The 22,580-nt window shown below is 38.3% G+C and overlaps 1 protein-coding gene across 2 annotated transcripts in view; it reads left to right on the top strand.

The window, feature by feature from the left end:
* The window catches only part of ART3 (ADP-ribosyltransferase 3), a 145,431-nt gene that overhangs the window by 75,375 nt on the left and 47,476 nt on the right, over positions 1–22,580 (top strand). The window lies entirely within an intron of this gene.

Genomic DNA, 22,580 nt, shown 5'->3' with positions numbered 1-22,580 from the left:
TTTTGAGGGGTTTAAGACTTTATTGGAGGCAGTAACTGCAGATGTGGTGGAAATAGCAAGAGAACTAGAAGTGGAGCCTGAAGATGTGATTGAATTTGCTGCATTCCCATGACAAAACTAACTGATGAGGACTCGTTTTTGTTGATGAGTAAAGAAAGTGGTTTCTTAGGGAGCCTGGGTAACTCAGTTGGTTAAGCATCTGCCTTCAGCTCAGGTCATAATGTCAGGGTCCTGGGTTAGAGTCCCGCATCGGGCTCCCTGCTCAGTGGGGAGTCTGCTTCTCCCTTTACCCCTCCCCTTTGCTTGTGCTCTCTCTCTCACGATATCTCTCTCTATATCAAAAAAATAAAAAGTGGTTTCTTGAGATGGGATCTATTACTGATGAAGATGCTGTGAAGATTGTTGAAATGACAACAAAGAACTTAGAATATTACATAAACTGAGTTACTAAAGCAACAGCAGGATTTGAGAGGATTAACTCCAATTTTGAAAGAAGTTTTACTGTGCATAAAATGTAGTAAAACAGCATCACATGTTATAGATAAATTGTTCTTGAAAGGAAGAGTTGATTGATGCAGCAGACTTCATTGTCTTATTTTAAGAAATTGCTACAGTGGGCGCCTGGGTGGCTCAGTTGGTTAAGCGACTGCCTTTGGCTCAGGTCATGATCCTGGAGTCCGGGATCGAGTCCCACATCGGGCTCCCTGCTCAGCAGGAAGTCTGCTTCTTCCTCTGACCCTCTTCCCTCTCGTGCTCTCTATCTCTCATTCTCTCTCTCTCAAATAAATAAATAAAATCTAAAAAAAAAAAAAGAAATTGCTACAGCCACCCCAACCTTCAGCACCTACCACCCTGATGAGTCAGCAGCCATCAACATTGAGGCAAGAAGAGCCTCTCCCAGCAAAAAGATAATGACTTGTTAAAAGTTCAGATGATGGTTAACATTTTTTAGCAGTAAAATATCTTGTAACTAAGGTATATGCATTTGGGGGCTCCTGGGTGACTCAGTTGGTTAAGTGTCCGACTCTTAATCTCAGCTCAGTTCTTGACCTCAGTCAGGGTCGTGATTCAAGTCCCACATTCAAGCCCAGCATGGAGACTACTTTAAAAAAGGCATGCACATTTTTAAAAAATATAATGCTATTGTACACTTAGTAGACTATAGTAGAGTGTACACATAACTTTCTCATATGCATGGGAAACCAAAAAATTTCATTTGACTCACTTCTTTGCAATAATTTGTTTTATCACGGTTGTCTGGGACTGAACCTTCAGTATCTCTTGAGGTATGCCAATACAGGAAAATTCTTCATTCACTCGAATACTATAGAAGTTAAGGAAGGAGGTCGCTTAAATCGAAAATTTTGATTAACCATTTACCCCAGCGTCTGGTGTAGACAGTATGAAACAACTAGGATGTCTACAGATATAAAACAAAACCAAAAATCCCCAGAAACTGCGCTGAGATAGTGCATCAGTTTGAAAGGTGATGTTATTCATTGGGAGCATGGAGTGAGAAGCAGGGTTTGGTACAGAAACTATGGAGATTGTGTCTTGACAGTGTAGTTCTTTATTTTAAAGTGTTACGGGTTCCTAGATGATTAGTCATAAGGCTAATTCACATGTAAGATTATTTTCAAGATACCACTGGCTGGGTGATGGTTGTTGGGGAGGTTATGTGTTGTGGTGAGTGCTGGGTGTTATGTAAGACTGATGAATCACAGACCTGTACCCCTGAAACAAATAATATATGTTAATTAATTTAAATTAAAAAAATTGAAAAGACAAAAAAAAAATGTCACCACTACCCCAACAACTGCGATAATACTCCAAAAACAAATGAATTTTGAATTGTCCACATTGGATTGCTTATCTATGGAATAGGTTTACCTCTGTATAAAAGATAACTTAGAATGGACTATAGGGTGCTTAATAATAATTACCTTAATTTCCTCTGCCATGTAAAAATCACATTAATAAAAGAGACTGTGTCCCATGTTCCTACCTTTCTATCACCTGTCCTTTTTTTTTCCCCTTCCTTTTTAAATTTCTTCTTTCTGTCATCTCTCTTTGGGACTGAACTTTTAATATTACCCCAGCAAGAGAGGATGACTGAATATGCCAGCTTGACAGTCAAAGAATTATGTTCCAGACCTTTCTTCCAGTTGTTTCCCGTTAAACAGTCCTTTGAATACAGAGTGTAGGATGCTATTCTGAAACTCTGATGTGTAACAGCTTTGGTTAGGGGTGGTGAGAATGGGTAGGGGTAGGGAGTGGGTGGAAAATTACTTTCTTATTGTAGCTCCAGATCAGTCTGCAGCTTAATTTAGAGTTGGTGAAGGCTACTCTTAGAATGGATTATGACTTAAGGACTTGGAGAAGTGGGGCACCTGGGTGGCTCAGTCAGTTGGGCATCTGCCTTTGGCTTGGGTCATGATCCCCGGGGTCCTGGGATCGAGCCCCGACTTGGGCTCCCTGCTTGGCGGGGAGTTTGCTTCTCCCTCCCCCTGCTCGTGTGCTCTCTCTCTCTCCCCCCACTCTCAAATGAACAGATAAAATCTTAAAAAAGGTGGGGGGGGGACTTGGAGAAGTTTTAGAAATATGACTTTTACATAGGCGGAGGTTTGGTGAAATACTGTGAAAGACTAAAGGAGTAAAGGTGACAAGGAAAAGCTGAATCAAGTACTAGTCATCATCACTAGTCATCAGGCAACTGAGTATATGAAAAGAGTATTGTCCTCTTTGTTAAGAATTTAAGGTTTAATCTAGATTCTATAAACTAACTAGAGTATTCCCTGAATCTTAATTCCATAATTTAAGAAATAAAGGGCTACTGAATCAGACAGTTTCTAAGGTTCCTTTAAATTCTAACAGAGTACTGGTGTTTATCAGAGCATTTCATGCTGTTGAACTCCTTTTTGAAATTCTCTTACTTTGGTTCCTATGGTATTGTACTCATGGTTTTTTACATCTGTCTGCCTCTTCTTTGCAGGCCCATCTGTCCCTCCATGTTAATTGTCATCCATCTGTCTTCCTCTCTCTTTTCTCTCTCTCTCTCTCTTTCTGATTCAGACCTAGTCTTACCACGTTCTGTCCTATAACCTCTGTCCTGTGTCATTAGCTATATTTTAGGCATTGTAGTCATTGATCATGTTTCAGTAATTACATATACATCACTGGTTCCCAAATTATATTTCTAATCCAGACCTCTTTTATGAGTTCTAGACTCAGATATACAACTGCATAGTCAGGATCCCCCTTTGGGTATTTTAAGAGGCACCTCAAACTCAATATATCCAAATCCAAAGACATAAATTCTTTCCTCCTACAGTGTACCTAGTCTGAGTATATGGGACCATCACCCACCAGTTGCAACCAGTTGTGCAAGCCAGAAACATGGGAGTTTTCAGTAGTTTCTTACCTGATCATCCTGCATTCATTCTGTTTTTTCTTGACTCTAATCTCCATAGTAGAGCCAGAGGGATCTTTTTTATTATTATTATTATTTTTTTTAAGGTTTTATTTATTCATGAGAGAGAGAGAGAAGCAGAGGCAGAGGGAGAAGCAGGCTCCCCACAGAGCAGGGAGCCCGATGTAGGACTCGATCCCAGGATCCTGGGATCATGACCTGAGCCGAAGGCAGACACTTAACCGACTGAGCCACCCAGGCATCCCATTTTTATTATTTTTTAAAAAAATTTTATTTTATTATGTGAGTCACCATACCAGGGATCTTTTTTAAAAGGCAGATCCAATCTTGTGTCTCTGTGGTACTCTTAAAACATTCCAAAAGCCTTTAGGATTAAGAACCAATTAATTATAATGGCCCTACCTGCCTCCCCAGCTTCATCTTCCACCACTCTGTCCCTTGTTATCTAGCACCAGCCATACTAACTTTCTTTCAGTTCCTCAAATGCTCCATAGTCCTTCCCACACATCGCACAGGGCCTCCGTCTTGCCCATCCCCCTCCCAATTACACATATTGCTCATTCTTCTGCTTTGAGCTCAGTAGTAACTTTCTTTTAGAGTAGCCTTCCCTGACCCCCTTTAGTCTAGGTCAGATTCCTTTAATTAATTAATTAATTAATTAAGTTTAAAGTAGGCTGCACACCCAGTGTGGAGCCCAATGCGTGGGGCTTGAACTCATGTCCCTGATATGAGTTGAGCTGAGATCAATCTGAGCTGAGATCAAGAGTCAGATACTTAACTGACTGAGCCACCCAGGTGCTCCCAGTTTCCTTTATTAAATAGTCTCATAAAGGGACACCTGGGTGGCTCAGTCAATCAGTCATCTGCCTTAGGCTCAGATCATGATCCCAGGGTCTTGGGATTGAGTTCAGCATTGGGCTCCCTGCTCAGCGGGGATCCTGCTTCTCCCTCTGCCTGACGCTCCCCCTGCTTGTGCTCTCTCGCTCACTCTGACAAATAAAATCTAAAAAAAAAAAAAAATTTAAAAAAAGAGTCTCATAAAAGTATGTTTTTTTTTTCCCATACCACTTATCTCAGTTTATCATTATATACTTCTTTATTAGTATTTGGTATCTTCCTCCCTCACTAGACTATGTAACTAGTGTTATAAGGGAAAGACAGTTTCCTGTTTTTGCTCACTATAGTGTTATAAGATTCTTACATAGTGCACATGATATCATACATCTTATCACATGATAGATAAGAATTATTTGCAGAGGGAATAATTTTAAGTAGCTGTGCAATGCAACTTTTTTAGTCAGCTTTCATGAAGGTCAGGGCAGAAGTAAATGTGGAACAGTAGAATCAATCTTCAGCCTCTCCCTTTCTGTGAGCTTTTCCCCCCAATTAAGATACTAATTCATTAAGCCTTTCTTAGCTTTGGATTTAGAGAAAAAAGATAAAAGTGAAGCAAAAAACAAAACAACCAAAAAAAAAAAAACCCAACCCTCTCTCATTTTTATATTATCAACCTGGCTGCTATCTATTTGTTTCTTTTCTATTAAAACTACTGGAAAAGTAGAGAGCAAAGTGTTTGAGAACATGAGCTCAAGCTAAAAGACCAGGATTCAAGTTTCAGCTCTGCCGCTTCTAGATGTATGACCTTGCTTCAGCTCTTCAAGTGATAAAGCGAGAGAAATAACAGTTGTTTATAATGTTGCTTTGAGGGTCAAATGACAGTATATATGAAATGCTTACCAATGTGTTTGGCACATTTAATGATCAGTAAATATTAGCAGTGATCATCATTATCATCATCATCATCATTGTTATTAATAGAACTGTGTCCCCTTACCTAACAATTTATAGGTTGTAGCCCTGACCCGAGTGTGACTTTATTTGGAGTTAGGGCTTTTAAAAGAGATAATTAAGGTTAAATGAGGTCATAAGAGTGATGCCCTAATCCAATAGGACTGGCGTCCTTACAAGAAGAGGAAGAGACACCAGGGCACGTGCACAGAGAAAAAAGATCCTGTGAGGAAACAGAAAAAATGTGGCCATCTGAAGGCCAAGGAGAGAGGCCTCAGGAGGAACCTTGATCTTGGCACTTTGATCTTGGACTTCTAGCCTCCAGAACTGTGAGAAAATAAATTTCTATTGGTTAAGCCACCTCATTTGTAGTATTTGTTATGGCAGAAGCAGCAGACTAATACAATCATCATCACATCCTTTCAGTAATCTCTCTGCATAGTCTCTATACTTTTTCCTTTCTCCTTGACCTACTGATACCAGATTTTTTTTTCTGTTGTTGAACTACCAAAAGCTACTGGTTATTCTTTTATGTATTTATTTTTTTATTAACATATAATGTATTACTTGTTTCAGGGGTACAGGTCTGTGATTCATCAGTCTTACACAATTCACAGCACTCACCATAGCATATGCCCTCCCCAGTGTCCATCACCCAGCCACCCCATCCCTCCCACCCCCCTCTACTCCAGGAACCCTAGGTTTGTTTCCCGAGATTAAGAGTCTCTTACAGTTTGTCTTACTCTCTGATTTCATCTTGTTTCATTTTTTCCTCTCTTCCCCTATGATCCTCTGCCTTGTTTCTCAAATTCCACATTATCAGTGAGATCATATGATAATTGTCTTTCTCTGACTTATTTCACTTAGCATAATACCCTCTAGTTCCATCCACATTGTTGCAAATGGCAAGATTTCGGTTTTTTGATAGCTGCATAATATTCCATTATGTGGAACACCACATCTTTATCCATTCATATGTTGATGGACATCTGGGCTCTTTCCATAGTTTAGCTATTGTGGACATTGCTGATACATTGGAGTACAGGTACCCCTTCGGATCCCTACATTTGTATCTTTGAGGTAAATACCCAGTAGTGCAATTGCTAGGTCGTAGGTAAGCTCTGTTTTCAGATTTTTGAGGAACCTCCATACTGTTTTCCAGAGTGGCTGCACCAGCTTGCATTCCCACCAACAGTGTAGGAGGGTTCCCTTTTCTCCGCATCCTCACCAACATCTGTCGTTTCCTGACTTGTTAATTTTAGCCATTCTGACTGGTGTGAGGTGGTATCTCATTGTAGTTTTGAGTTGTATTTCTGTGATGCCAAGGATGTTGAAGCTACTGGTTATTCTTATATAACAAAGTTCAAAGGACTCTATTTGTTTCTTATCTAGCTTGACTTCTTTGTGGTCTTATTAACTTTTTTTCCCTCATGAAAACCTCTCTTATAACAACGCTTAGTCTGCTTCCTAATTTCCTTCTATAACTGCTCTCCATCTATACCCAAATGCCAGTGTTCTCCAGGGCATTATCCTCCGCATTCAAGCCCACTACACTTATGAACTAATATGGGAGGCAGAATAATAGCTCCCTAAGTATGTCCATGCCTTAATCCCTGGAACTTGTGGATGTATTATATGGCAAAGGGAACCTTGCAACTTGAGTTAAGGTTGTGGATCTTAATATGCATATATACATAAAATGGAACCAGTGTAATCACATGGGCACTTAAGAGTGAAAGAGAACTGTCAGACACAACAAAAGAAAGGTGGTGAATTCGAGTATGAGAGGGATTCCACCTGCTGTTGTTGGTTTTGAAGATGGAGGATGGTGACCACCTCTACAATCTGGGAATCCCTCTAAGCTGAGAGCCAACAGGGAAACTAGGATCTCAGCTCTACATCTTCAAGGAGCTGAATTCTGCCAACTATCTGAATGAGTAAAGAAATGGATTCTCCCCTAGAGCCTCTAAAAAGGAATTAGCCCTGCCAACACTTTGATGTTAGCCCTGGAGAGCTATGTTGGGCTTCTGATCTAGGAACTCTAATACATTTGTGTTGTTTTAAGCCATTCAGTATGTGATAATTTGCTGTAGCAACAATAGAAAACTAATGTAACTGTTGACTCTCAAATTTGAAACACTATCTCATATTTCTCTCTGAACCATAAATTCATCTGTTTACTGGATTATCTTCTCTGTGATATCCTGTAGGGACCTCATATTCATTACATTGAAATGAAACTTCTCCCTAAAACCTGTTCCTCTTTCTTACCTTGATTGTTACTGGTCTTACCCATTCAGTTACCTGGGTCAGAAATCTGGGAATCAGCTTAATCTCCTTCATATTACACTGTCCCTCTATACATCCCCACCCCATGTCACTTGTTACCAAATCTTTTTGATTCTAGGTTTGTTACACTGATATGGGTCAGGCTCCTGCCACTTCTCACTTGGATTTCTCAAGTCTGTCAACACATTGCCTTGCCTCTAGTTAAAGCTTATAGCTTAATCCATATTCATGTTCTGTGAAGAAACAGGACCTTTCTGAAATTGGGTATTTCTCCCTTGCTTCATGATTTTCCATTGCCATTTCAGAAAAGTCCCAACTTCTAAGCCTTATGATCTGGGTCCCTGCTTATCTCCCTAGCCTTCAACTTCCTTAACACATATCATGCTGTCCAGCTATACTGTATAACTTGCATTTTCTTCATTGTGTGCTACTGTTTTATGCCATTAGTGCCTTGTATATACTTTTAAATCTGCCTGGAATGCTCTCTGGTTTTTTCTCCTGACTACTGTTTGGTATCCAGTCTTCAACTGAATTGCCACTTCCTTTCAGCACCTCTTCCCCATCTCAAGCGGAAGGAGTTGCCCTCCTTTATGGACTCATAGTGCCCCATATATATTTCTGACCTAGCTCTTACCTCACATACTATAATTTTTGTTTGTATGGTATCACCTCTCTATAAACTGTAAGTTCTTTGAGGACAGGGGACTTTATTTTTGTGTCTTAAGCACCTGTTATAGTGTCTGATACTTAGGGGCTTAGTAAATATTGGTTTAAAGAGCGAATGAGAAGAATTCCAAAGTATAGGATTGTGAGAAAGTGGGTTTCCACGTAAATTTTTAGAATCTTTTCCCTGGATAGTCTAAGGACAGTATTAGCCAGCAAAGTTTATGAGATTGTTCAGTGGTGGTCTTTTGTCAGTATTATGTAAAAGCTAACAAGAGAGCATTTGAATTTGGTATTTGGGTTAGGAGTAAGCAGGAACTCAATTCTTTCAGAAGAGAAAGCAGTTACGGATGATGAGACACATGTGAGAAAGCTACCAGACCCATTTATGTAGCCATCAACTTTTCTCATCTACAGAACAGACTACCCCGTTTGGTTTTGCTTCCCCTTTTTTAAAAGGCAAGATTTCTTATTCTAGAAAGGAGTAAGCTTAAATTAACAAGCATTAAGTTATCTTCAGTTTTCTTTTGAGTTTGAATGGTATTCTAACAGTAGTTACTTCATGTGGGGGTTTCTAATTTTGGGAAAAGAGTTAATAACTAAACTCTTGAGAAACATTAGTCATGCCCAGAGACAGAATGTTGCTCTATCCTTCAAGTTATGTAAAATGTTCACCGTTTTACTATTTTTCTTTATGCATTTCAAAAGGAAATGTACAGGGCAAAAAATGAAATTATTCTTCCTTTTTTTTTGGTCTCATAGGAAGGCATAACTTCCACAGGGCCTTTCCAGTTAGTAAATCAGATCCTGTGTACCCTTGTGTTGTTTCCTTAATCCACAAGGTCCCATGCAATTTTGGACATTTTATAGCTGATGAATGAATGAAAAAAGCTTATTTTTTGTCCCTTTGAAAAGCCTTTTTTTCCTTCCTAAATCTATGGTAATTAATCAATTTTGTATTATATGGAGAAAAAAATGAAGATGAGAATATAGCTATTACTTCACCTGCTTTTTAAAAAATAATAAAAAATACATATGGCAATTGCATAGATGATAGTTATAATTAAATTATGGTATGAGAAAGGAAGTACAGAGAGCTGTTTTCTTACTACTTGAGGAGAAGCAGCCTTGGATGGAAGGAGTAATGATACGGAGAATGAAGGAATGATGAACTAGATCTGACTTGATACTACTAGAGTATCTGTGATTAAAAAATGGACCAAAGATCTTAACAGATACCTCACCAAAGATGATACATAGATGGCAAATAAGACATATGAAAAGGTGCTCCACATCATATGTCATCATGGAATGTCAATTAAAACAACAATGAAATACCACTATCCATCTGTTAGAAGGGCCAAACCCAGACCACTGATGACACCAAATTTTGGCAAGAAAACGTGGAGCAAGAGGAAATATCATTTATTGCTGGTGGAATGCAAAATGCTACAACCATTTGGGAAACAGTTTGGGGGTTTCTTAGAAAATGAAATATATTCTTAATATACAGTCCATCAGTTGCATTCCCAGTTTACTCAAAGGAGTTGAAAATGTATGTCCATACAAAAACCTGCATATAGATGCTTGTTTATAGTAGTTTTATTGATGACTGCCAAAACATGGAAGCAATCAATATGTCCTTCAGTAGGTGGATGTATAAATAAACCTGTGGTTCATCCAGACAGTGGAGTATTTAGCACTAAATGGAAATTATGGAATGGAATGGGATTATTTAGCACTAAAAAGAAATGAGCTGTCAAGCCATGAGAAGATACGGGGAAACTTAAATGCACATTACTAAGCAAAAAAAAAAATCTGAAAAGGCCCCAAACTGAAGAGCACTATTGTATGATTCCAACTCTATGACATTCTGGAAAAGGCAAAACTATGGGCATAGTAAAAAGGTAAGTGGGTTGAGGCAGGGAAGAGGAATGAATAGGTGGAACACAGGACTTTTAGGGCAGTGAATCTACTCTATATGATGTTATAATGATGGACACATGCCATCATACATTTTTCCAAACCTTTGGAATGTACAACACCAAGACTGAGCCCTAATATAAACTATGGACTTTGGATAATTGTGATATGTTAATATAGGTTCATCACTTGTAACAAGTGTCTGGTGGGGGAATGTTGATAATGGAGGAGGCTATGCATGTGTGGAGGCAGGAAGTATATGGACAATCTCTATACCTTCCTCTCATTTTGCTGTGAATGAAAAACTGCCTTTTTTTTTTTTTTTTTTAAGGCTTCATGCCCAGCGTGGAGTCCAATGCAGAGCTTGACCTCAGGACCCTGAGATTAAGATGCTTAACCGACTGAGCCATCCAGGCACCCCACTAAGACTGCTTTTTAAAATTTATTTATTTTAAAGATTTTATTTATTTGAGACAGCACACACAAGTGGAGGAAGGGGCAGAAGGAGAAGAAGCAGACTCCCTGCTGAGCAGGGAGCCTGATGCAGGGCTCAGTCGCAGGATCCCAGGACCCTGAGATCACGACCTGAGAGCCAAATGCAGATGCTTAACCAACTGACCCATCCAGGCGCCCCTAAAACTGCTTTTTTAAGAAGTTGAATTTATACAAATCTTTGAGAATCATCTATTATACAAAATTGTGAGGGAAGATTATTTTGAACCTAGAATTATATACTAACCAAACTGTTAAATCATATTCACATTTCAAAAATGAAAGTACTAAAATATTTATTTTCCATGCATCCTTTAGGAGAAAATTATTTCAGAATGTATTCCCACAAGATAAATTTGAAGAAAAAAGCTATATAATACAAGAAATGGAAAAAGTACCCAGGGATACTTTAAAGATTTTCTAGTGTGGTTGTTGGCCTAGAAAGCATTTGGTTCAGATTAAAAGTAGACTCTAAGAACAAACACAAAATGGGTTCCAAACAATAGAATTGGAAATAGAAATACATTAGGGATATGATGGAGACAAACATTTTTGTCTCCCAACAACAGCACTCCAGAAAATCAAAAGAAAAATAAAAAATTGTAATGACCAAATATGAAATAGACCAAAAATGGGGCATGATTTCAAATGATTAGTGGAGTATATTCTGCCAGAAAGGATTATTAATTTGATCTTCACATTAGAAATGTTTTGTTTTGAATGTGATAATGATCATGACATTGGAATATACATTGATATACTAGTGATATAGTAGTAGTATAAGCAAATAACTAATAGTATAACAAAGAATAGCCAGAGCAATCTTGAGGGGGGGGGAAAGAAAACAACAAAGCTGCAGATACCACAGTTGCAGGTTTAAAGATGTACTGCAGAGCTGTGGTAGTCAAAATATGATACTGGCACAAAAATAGACACATAGATAAATGAAACAGTAGAGATCCCGGAAATAAACCTATGAATATATGGTCAATCTATGACAAAGGAGGCAAGAAATTACAATGGGGAAAAGACAGTTTCTTCAGTAAATGGTGCTGGGAAAACTGGACAGCTACATGTAAAAGAATGAAACTGGGCCATCTTTTAACACCATACACAAAAATAAACTCAAAATGGATTAAAGACCTAAATGTGAGACCTGAAACCATAAAAGCCCTAGAAGAGAACACAGGCAATAATTTCTGACATAGGCCATAGCAATATTTTTCTAGATATGTCTCCGCAGGCAAGGGAAACAAAAGCAAAAATAAACTATTGGGACTACATCAAACTAAAAAGCTTTTGCACAGCAAAGGAAACCCATCAACAAAACAAAAAGGCAACCTACTGATGGGAGAAGATATTTGCAAATGATATATCTGATAAGGGGTTAATATCCAAAATATATAGGGAACTTCTACAACTCAACACCAAAAAAACAAATAATCCAATTAAAAAAATGGGTAGAAGGCCTGAATAGACATTTTTCCAAAGAAGACATTCAGCTGGCCAACACACACATGAAAAGATGCTCAGCATCACTCATTGGGGAAATACAAATCAAAACACAATGAGATATCACCTTATACCTGTCAGAATGGCTTAAGTCAAAAAGACAAGAAATAACAAGTGTTGCCAAGGATGTGGAGAAAGAGGAAACCTTGTGCACTGTTGGTGGGAATGTAAATTGGTGTAGCCAGTGTGGAAAACAGTATGGAGGCTCCTCAAAAAATTAAAAACAGAAATATCATATGATCCCAGTAATTCCTCTATTGGGTATTTACCCAGAGAAAATGAAAACACTAATTTGAAAAAATACATGCACCCTATGTTTATTGTAGCATTATTTACAATAGCCAAGATACAGAAACACAGGTATCCATCAATAGACAAATGGATAAGGAAGATGTGTGTATACACACTATATATACATATACACTATGTGTATATATACACACTATATACACCATATGTGTGCATGCACATACACACAGGAATATTTCACAGCCATAAAAAAGGATGAGACTGCCATTTGTGACAATATGGTTGGACCTAGAGGGCATTATGCTAAATGAAGTCAGACTGAGAGGGACAATATCCTATGATTTCACTCGTAAATGGAATCTAAAAAATGAATAAACAAAAAGCAGAATCAGACCTATAAATACAGAGAACAAATTGACAGTTGTCAGAGGTGAGGGAGGTGGGAATGGGCAAAATAGGTGAAGGGGAGTGGGAAATACAGGCTTCCAGTTCTGGAATGAATAAATCATGAGAATAAAAGGCACAGCATAAGGCATTATAGTCAGTGATATTGTAATAGTGTTGTATGGTGACAGATGGTAGCTACACTTGTGATAAACATACCACAAACTAATGTATAAATTCAAATCACCATGTTGGACACCTGAAACTAATGTAATGTATGTCAACTATACTAAAAAAAAAAAAAAAAAGTTAAAATAGTTGCAAGTGATTATTGCTGGCAACAAATGGAGCAGGGGCTGTTGTTTATCATTATAAACACTCTGAAATAGTTGATGTTTAAGCTGAAAGTATTAAGTGTATAAGATTTTTTAAGAAAATAGACACACTTGGGATAGATACATTCAGAAGAAAGGATAATTATAAGCCAATATTCTTTGGAAGAAAACCAAATTATATATTTGTAAGAAAGAAAATATGCTTTTTTTTTTTTTTAAGATTTTATTTATTTATTTGACAGAGAGACACAACGAGAGAGGAAATACAAGCAGGGGGAGTGGGAGAGGGAGAAGCAGGCTTCCCGCGGAGCAGGGAGCCCGATGCGGGGCTTGATGCGGGGCTCGATGCGGGGCTCGATGCGGGGCTTGATCCCAGGACCCTGGGACCATGACCTGAGCCGAAGGCAGACGCTTAACAACTGAGCCACCCAGGCGCCCCAAGAAAATATGCTTCTCACCAAGACTTCTCTGTTCATTCCTAGCAATGTGATACCCACACTTCCTCATCTTAAATCTGTTACCATCACTAGACAACATCTTGAGGCCAAAGACTGTCTTAAAAATGTTAGTATTTCTCACCTGACTTAACACATAGCACTCAGTAAATAACTCAATTGTCTGTGTAACTGTCTGTGCACCTAAGATCCTGGTCACCCTACTGAGACAGAATGAGGTATAGAGATGTCACATTTACATGGCATTAGTTTCAGTCCAGCATCTAGGAAAATGGTAACCAGATAACTCAGTGCTTCCCACTTGCAAGTATTGTTATCACAAGAATGAAGAAAATAAAGTTAATTTACAAATACTAGAGCATTGACATTGAACTCTTTGGTCTGGCACATAGTAGACAACTCAAGGTTTTGTTTTACTTTTTAAGTAAGTATTAGAGTGAAGAATAAATGAGTGACTGCCTTTGTAGAATCATATGGATATGGAGAATTTGACAAAAATCTATTTCTGGGCTTGCCTTTTTAGCCAGTCACTCACTCAAGATTGGGCCCTTGCCTGGAGAAAAATCCTGATGTTGACTCCTATATGCTGTGTTCTTGCATCTCCTTTTCCTTTTAAGTCTGTGTTCCTAAATTATTGATACTTTCTTTTCTCTTTTAAAGTACTTCGTGAGTGCAAGGGATCCCCTAATTTTATTAATGTCATGTTTCAGTTTTTGTTTTTTTTTTGTTATTTAGTGTTAACATTGTTCTCAATAAGAAGTTTGATTTACAATCCATTGTCCTAGAATCTTGGTTTGCAAGTTTGGGAGTAACTTGAAAGGATGGACTTCAAGTGGGAATAGTCATATGCCCTTATTTCTTTTCCTCAGAGGTGGTTTATTATCCAAATCAATGATTGGTATATGAGAAACCAAATCCTCAACAATTACTATAGATCATTCGTATTTGTTGAGTGAGGTCTGCCTAGAACATTTTGGGTATTCAATAAAATGATTCTCTAAATAGTTTGTTTTTAAAATTTTGCCACGGTAGTCTTAGTTACTCTGTTTCTGTGGTGAATATTTATTTGTAGATTGGACTCTGCAGCTTTACTCCACAGAAAAGTGAATTGCTACCTTCATGGTTCTTGTCTAGATTTCTTGACAAACAGCCAAATTATCTGATTTAAATAATAGCTGAAAAAGAGATTTGTAAGACCATAACAGGTTAGCTAAGGACAGTCACCGTTCACTTGGCTTTAGCCTCCATCCAGCATCACCATATAGGAAAATACGCAGGAATAACTTAGTGCTTCACACTTACAAGTGTTTCTATCACAATGCTGAAGAAAATAAAGTTAGTTTACAAATATTAAAGCATTGACATTGAACTCCATGGTTTGGCATATTAGTATTTTATGTGAACTTGTGTCTGAGTTTGTGTGTGTAACATGGTCCAATAGTATAAGATTGCTGAGTCACTGAGGTATATGGTTTCAAGTCATAGTTCATCTAACTGTTCAGTGAGGCCAAAATTGTAAGTCCAGGTGACCAGAAACAGGACACTTTACCACTTTCACTGAAAGTTACTATTAGTATAATTTCTTTTCAAGGAAGTAGATAGATTAGATGTAGTTGCAAAAGCTAAATTGTTGCCTGTGGTGACTAAGGATTCTAATGCTGTTCCTGCTAATATTTATTCTGGAAATCTTAAGCCTAGTAAGGTTGACCTTTTTTTTTTTTTTTGAAGATTTTATTTATTTATTTGACAGAGACATAGTGAGAGCAGGAACAAGCAGGGGGAGTGGGAGAGGGAGAAGCAGGCTTCCCGCGGAGCAGGGAGCCCGATGCGGGGCTCAATCCCAGGACCCTGGGATCATGACCTGAGCCGAAGGCAGATGCCCAACAACTGAGCCACCCAGGCGCCCAAGGTTGACCTTCTTTACTCCCTCTCCCATCCCTCTCTTTATTTCATAAACATTTATGAAGTACTCGTAGTGTGAAAGACCTATGAAAGACACACTAAGCATTATAGGAGATGCAAAGGTAGGCTGATTACATATAATGAGGGACATATGAGAAATCTCTGAAGGAGTGTTTTTTTGAAATACCATACCTTGCTCTAATATAGCTTACTCCACACATATTCATACATACACACTTAGAAATCATTGCGATAGAGACCCATTGTCCTTGATAAGAATGTGTTTCTCACTGCAGGAGAAAAAAAAGTTGAGAGTTAAAGCCTAGAGATTTAAAATCTACCAACAGAGCTGTGTCTACAAATATGACACTGTATCATTATATATGGAATGTTACAGGAGTAATATTCTGAATTATTTTGAAAATACTAAGTAGATAAACTTTTTATTTCCTCTTATAAAGTTTGTTATGTCTGTGCTCCACAATCACCTTTAGTATTAAGTCATAAGTAGTCCAAGGGAAGGAAAGGTAGATACACCAGAACAAGGGGGTTCATAGAATAGAGGAGGCAGAAATAGCATATAGGAAGTACCCCTAAAAATATTGGTAGTGGAAGAGTTGGTTCCTGAACAAAAAGAAAAGGAGAAGGGGACAAGATTAGACTCCCGTGTCCTGGTTTCTCTGGACTGAAACCCTGGAAAGGATTGATGAGGAGTTCAGAAACAATGTCCTCAGTTTCAGGGTATCCTCGAACAGTTGGGATTGTTTTCTTGACTCTCCTTGAACAAACTGGATCATTTTTGAGGTCTCTTAGAAAAGCACTAAGTCTAACATGGGGCCACCCAAGCAGTAAATTGGAAATAGTAAAGTAGCAGAATATGTTGAGAACAAAGGTTCCTCTCCAGTTTTCTACACAATCAAGGTTATTGTGAAGGAATTCCTAGGTTTGCCTTTGGGCCTAGTTAAGGTATCAGGGAGCACAAACTAGCTATTATTTTGTCTAAGAGGATGACCAGCAAGGCCAAAGAAGCTCATCTGTGGTAATGGGGTCAGAGGACATAGAAATTGTTTTAGAATACCCAATGCCAACTGGGGCCCCAAAGCAGTAGTTACTGAACCAGCAGTTAAATGTCACCAGTGCTGGAGACCAGCCTAACCACTAGAGCTAGCAGAACACAGACTGCAATTTTCCCTACTGGCAGAGGGCCACAATGTAGAGAGGGGACAATGTGCAAAACAAAACTATATTTCTTTATATTGGAACTCAACTCAGTTCACAAACCCTCGTGTCCATTAATGGTAGAAATGTTAATCTTGCCAATTAAAATTTAGTCATTTGTAAGTTGAAACAGCCTTCTTTGAGTAAATAGTTCAATTCAGAATTCTTTTCTCCCCTTCTCTTCTGTCCTTTCTAAAAGCAATTTAAACTCCTGCCATTAGAAGAAAGGTATCTTGTTCTGGTGCTGACCTCTAGTGGTCACTGACCTGCACTGAGGTGTCTGATCCTGCTTGGTTTTCTTTGGATGATGGTAATTTACATGTACTGCTGTAATGTTCTGGCTTGACCTCCAGTCTCTAAGATACATGTACTTTGCATTATCTGATCACAACCCTAAGTTCCTTTGGACCTCTCAGCTCTTTTTCAGCCTCTTCTATGGGCCATTGCCATATTACAGTTGCTTTATAGTAGTAGTTCTCAAATTGGGATACATATAACTCTTGGCATACACAAAGACATTCCAAGGAATATGAACAAAATTTTTTTTCTTTCTTAAAGATTTTATTTATTTGACAGAGAGAGGGACAAGCAAGCAGAGAGAGAAGCAGGCTCCCCGCTGAGCAAGGAGCCTGATGTGGGGCTTGATCCCAGAACCTTGGGATCATGACCTGAGCTGAAGGCAGATGGTTAACTGAGCCACCCAGGCGCCCCTAGTTTATTTTTAAAAATCAGCTGTGTTTATGATTTATATAAATTTATCAATTTTAAGAGTACAACTCTATGACTTTTGACAAATGTATACCATCATGTAACCACTAAAACAGTCATGATGTAAAACATTTCATCACCCCAAAGAAGTTCTTTCATGCCCCTTGTAGTCCGTCTCCTCCCTCCACCCAAGCCCCTGGCAATGACAAATCTGTTTTTTGCCTTTTCTAGAATGTCATTTAAATATTATGCTCTGTGTAGCCTTTTGCAACTGACTTCTTAGCGTAATGCTTTTGAGATTCATCTGTGTTGCATATATCAGTAGTTCATTCCTTCTTTAAAAAAGAGCTTTATTGGGCGCCTGGGTGGCTCAGTTGGTTAAGCGACTGCCTTCGGCTCAGGTCATGATCCTGGGGTCCTGGGATCGAGTCCCGCATCGGGCTCCCTGCTCCGCGGGGAGCCTGCTTCTCCCTCTCCCACTCCCCCTGCTTGTGTTCCCTCTCTCGCTGTGTCTCTCTCTGTCAAATAAATAAATAAAATCTTTAAAAAAAAAAAAGAGCTTTATTGATACGTTATTCGGATACCATATAACTCATCCATTTAGAGGGTACAATTTAATGGTTTTTAGTATATTCACAGAATTGTTCAGCCATTACTGCAGTCAGTTTTAGGACTACTGATTAATGCAACAATATGGATGGATTTCAAAGTATTATGCTAAGTCAGTCACACCTTTACCACCTTTACTGCCGCCATCCTGGTTCAAGCCACCCTAATCTCTGCTTGCATTATTATAATAACCTGCAAACTGGTCTTCCTACTCTCACCCTACTTACACCCTATGCTCAGCATAATAGCCAGGTGATCTTAAAAAATAAGTGAGATCATGTCATGCCTTTGCTCAAACCTTGTCATTTTCTCTCTCCTTCTTAAGAGTAAAAGCCAACGTTTTTACGATGGCCTACAAATGCTTGCATGGTATTTCCACCACCCCCCTCTTGTATTCCTTCTGCGTGATGACTCTTCCACCACATTCTTCATGGGTGACCTCCCTATCCTCCTACAAATCTTTTTTCAAATACCACCTTTTCAGTGAATCCTCCATAACCATCCAGGTTTTTTTTAAAGTTTCTATTTAAATTCTGATTAGTTAACATACAGTGTAATATTGGTTTCAGGAGTAGGATTTAGTGATTCATCACTTACATATGAAATCCAGGGCTCACCCATTCAACCCACCCCTTAATACTCTTCACCCATTTAACCCACCCCTCTACCAACCTCCCCTCCAGCAACCCTCAGTTTGTGCTCTATAGTTATTAGTCTCTTATGGTTTGCCTCCCCCTCTTTTCTTTCCCTTCCCCTATGTTCATCTGTTTTGTTTCTTAAATTCCACATATGAGTGAAATCATAAGGTATTTGTGTTTCTCTGAGTGATTTATTTTACTTAGCATAATACACTCTAGCTCCATCCAAGTCATGGAAAAATGAAAGATTTCATTCTTCTTGATGGCTGAGAAATGTTCCTGTGTGTGTGTGTGTGTGTGTATCTTCTACACACACGCACTACATACTTTATCCATTCATCAGTTGATGGGCATTTGGGCTCTTTCCATAATTTGGTTTTTGTTGATAATGCTGCTATAAAGATTGGGGTGGATGTGCCTCTTCAACTTAGTATTTTTGTATACTTTAGATAAATACTTAGTAGTGCAGTTGCTGGGTGGTAGAGTAGTTCTATTTTTAACTTCTAGAGGAAACTCCATACTGTTTTCCAGAGTGACTGCACCAGTTTGCATTCCCACCAATAGTGTAAGGGGGTTCCCCTTTCTCCACATCCTCGCCAACACCTGTCGTTTCCTGATTTGTTAATTTTAGCCATTCTGACAGGTGTGAGGTGGTATCTCATCCTGGTTTTGATTTGTATTTCCCTGATGATGAGTGATAATGAGCACCTCTTTTCATATGTCTATTAGCCATCGTATGTCTTCTTTGGAAAAATGTCTATTCATGTTTTCTGCCCACTTCTAAACTGGACTATTTGTTTTTTGGGTGTTGAGTTTGTCAATTCTTTTTTTATTTAAATTCAATTAATTAACATACAGTGTATTATTAGTTTCAAAGGTAGAGTTCAGTGATTCATCAGTTGTATATAACACCCAGTGTTCATTACATCATGTGCCCTCCTTAATGCCCATCACTCTGTTACCCCATCCCCTCACCCTCCTCCCCTCCAGTAACCCTCAGTTTGTTTCCTGAGATTAAGAGTCTCTTATGGTTTGTCCCCCTCTCTGATTGCCTTGTTTTATTTTTCCCTTCCTTCCCCTTTGTTCATGTGTTTTTCTTAAATTCCATATATGAGTGAAATCATATGATAATTATCTTTCTCTGATTGACTTATGTCACTTAGCATAATACCCTTTAGTTCCATCCACGTCATTGCAAATGGCAAGATTTCATTTTTTTGATGGCTGAGTAATATTCCATTGTATATGTACATATATGTACCACATCTTCTTTATCCATTCATCTTTTGATGGACATCTGGGCACTTTCCATAGTTTGGCTATTGTGGACGTTGCTGCTATAAACATTGGGATGCAGGTGCCCCTTCAGATCATTACATTTATAATTTTGGGGTATATACCCAGTAGTGCAAGTGCTGGGTGTTTTTAACTTTTTGAGGAACCTCCATACTGTTTTCAAGAGTGGCTGTACCAGTTTGCATTCCCAACAGTGTAAGAGGCTTCCCCTTTCTCTGCATTCTTGCCAACATTTGTTGTTTCCTGACTTGTTAATTTTAACCATTCTGATTGGTGTGAGGTGGTATCTCATTGTGATTTTGACTTGTATTTCGCTGACGTCGAGTGACGTTGAACATTTTTTCATGTGTCTGTTGGCCATTTGGATGTCTTCTTTGGAGAAATATCTGTTCATGTCTCTTGCCCATTTCTTGACTGGATTATTTGTTCTTTTGGTGTTGAGTTTGAGTTTTTCATAGATTTTGGATATTAACCCTTTATCTGATAAAACATTTGCAAATATCTTCTTTCATTCTGTCAGTTGTCTTGGTTTTGTTTACTGTTTCCTTTGCTGTGCAAAAGCTTTTTATCTTGATGAAGTCCCAATACCTCATTTTTGCCTTTGTTTCCCTTGCCTTTGGAGACGTGTCCAGCCAGAAGTTGCTGCAGCCTAGGTCAAAGAGGTTGCTGCCTGTGTTCTCTTCTAGGGTTTTGATGGATCCTTGTCTCACATTTATGTCTTTCCATTTTGAGTTTATTCTTGGGTATGATGTGAGAAAGTGGTCTGATTTCATTCTTTTCATGCAGCTCTCCAGTTTTCCCAACATCATTCATTTAAGAGACTTTTTTCCCATTGGATATTCTTTCCTGCTTTGTTGAAGATTATTTAGCCATATAGCTTATTTAACCATATAGCCATATAGTTATGGGTCTATTTCTGGGTTTTCTATTCTGTTCCACTGTGTGGAAAACAGATCTGTGTGTCTGTTTTTGTGCCAGTACTATACCGTCTTGATGACTACAGCTTCGTAATAAAGCTTGAAGTCCAGAATTGTGATGCCTCCAGCTTTGCTTTTCTTTTTCAAGATTGCTTTGACTATTCAGGGTCTTTTGTGTTCCATACAGATTTTAGGATTGTTTGTTCTAGCTATGTGAAAAATGCTGGTGCTCTTTTGGTAGGGAGTGTGTGCATTAAATGTGTAGATTGCTTTGGGTAGTATAGACATTTTAACAGCATGTCTCCTTCCAATCCATGAGCATGGAATATTTTTCCATTTCTTTGTGTCCTGTTCAGTTTGTTTCATAAGTGTTCTATAGTTTTCAGAGTACAGAGCTTTTACCTCTTTGGTTAGGTTTATTCCTAGGTATCTTATGGTTTTTGGTGCAATAGTAAATGGGTTGAGTCCTTGATTTCTTTGTCTGCTGTTTCATTATTGATGTATAGGAATGCAACAGATTTCTCTATGTTGATTTTATATCCTACAACTTTGCTGAATTTGTGTATCAGTTCTAGCAATTTTTTGGTGGAGTCTTCTAGGTTTTCTACATAGAGTATTATGTCATCTATGAATAGTGAAAGTTTGATTTTTTTTCCTTGCTGATTTGGATGCCTTTTATTTCTTTTTGTTGTCTGATTGCTGAGGCTAGGACTTCCAGTACTGTGTTAAAAACAATGGTCATAGAAGACATCTCTGTCTTGTTCCTGACTTTAGAGGACAAGTTCTCAGTTTTTGCCCATTGAGGATGATATTAGCTGTGGGTCTTTCATATATGGCCTTCATGATGTTGAGGTTATGTTCCCTCTATTACTACTTTGTGTGAGGGGTTTTTATTGAGAACAGATGCTGCACTTAGTTAAATGCTTTTTCTGTACCTATTGAGAGGATCGTATTGTTTTTATCCTTTTATTTTTTTAATATTTTATTTATTTAGAGAGAGTGCACATGAGTGGGGGGAGGGGTAAAGGAAGATGGAGAGAGAATCCAAGCAGATTCTGCATTGAGAGAGGAGCCTGATGGGGGGCTCAATCTCATGACCCTGAGATCATGACCTGAGCTAAAACCAAGAGTTAGATGCTTAACTGACTGAGTCACTCGGGCGCCCCTTATCTTTTCTTTTATTAAAGTGGTATATCACATTGATTGATTTTTGAGTATTAAAACACCCTTGCAGCCCAAGAGTAATCTCACTTGATTATGGTGAATAACTCTTTTAATGTACTGTTGGATTCGATTTGCTAGTGTCTTGTTGAGAATTTTTGCATCCATTTTCATCAGGGATATTGGCATATAATTCTTCACTTTAGTGGGGTCTTTGTCTGGTTTTGGAATCAAGGTAATGCTGGCCTCGTGGAATGAATTTGGAAGTTTTCCTTCCATTTCTACTTTTTGTAACAGTTTGAGAAGAGTAGGTATTAACTCTTCTTTAAATGTTTGGTAGAATTCCCTTGGGAAGCCATCTGGCCTGGACTTTTGTTTGTTGGGAGACTTTTGATTACTGATTCAGTTTCTTTGCAGATTATGGGTCTGTTCAAATTTTCTATTTCTTTCTGCTTCAGTTTTGGTAGTTTATATGTTTCTAGGAATTTATCCAATTCTTCCAGATTGCCTAATTTGTTGGCATATAATATTTCATAATATTCTCTTAAAATTGTATTTCTGTGGTGTTGGTTGTGATTTCTCCTCTTTTATTCATGATTTTATTTATTTGG

The sequence above is a fragment of the Mirounga leonina genome, unplaced genomic scaffold (assembly GCF_011800145.1).
Source record: "Mirounga leonina isolate KUSES-001 unplaced genomic scaffold, KU_Mleo_1.0 Mir_129, whole genome shotgun sequence".
NCBI classification, from domain to species: Eukaryota; Metazoa; Chordata; class Mammalia; order Carnivora; family Phocidae; genus Mirounga; species Mirounga leonina.
This window is presented reverse-complemented; position numbering and strand designations above follow the sequence as displayed.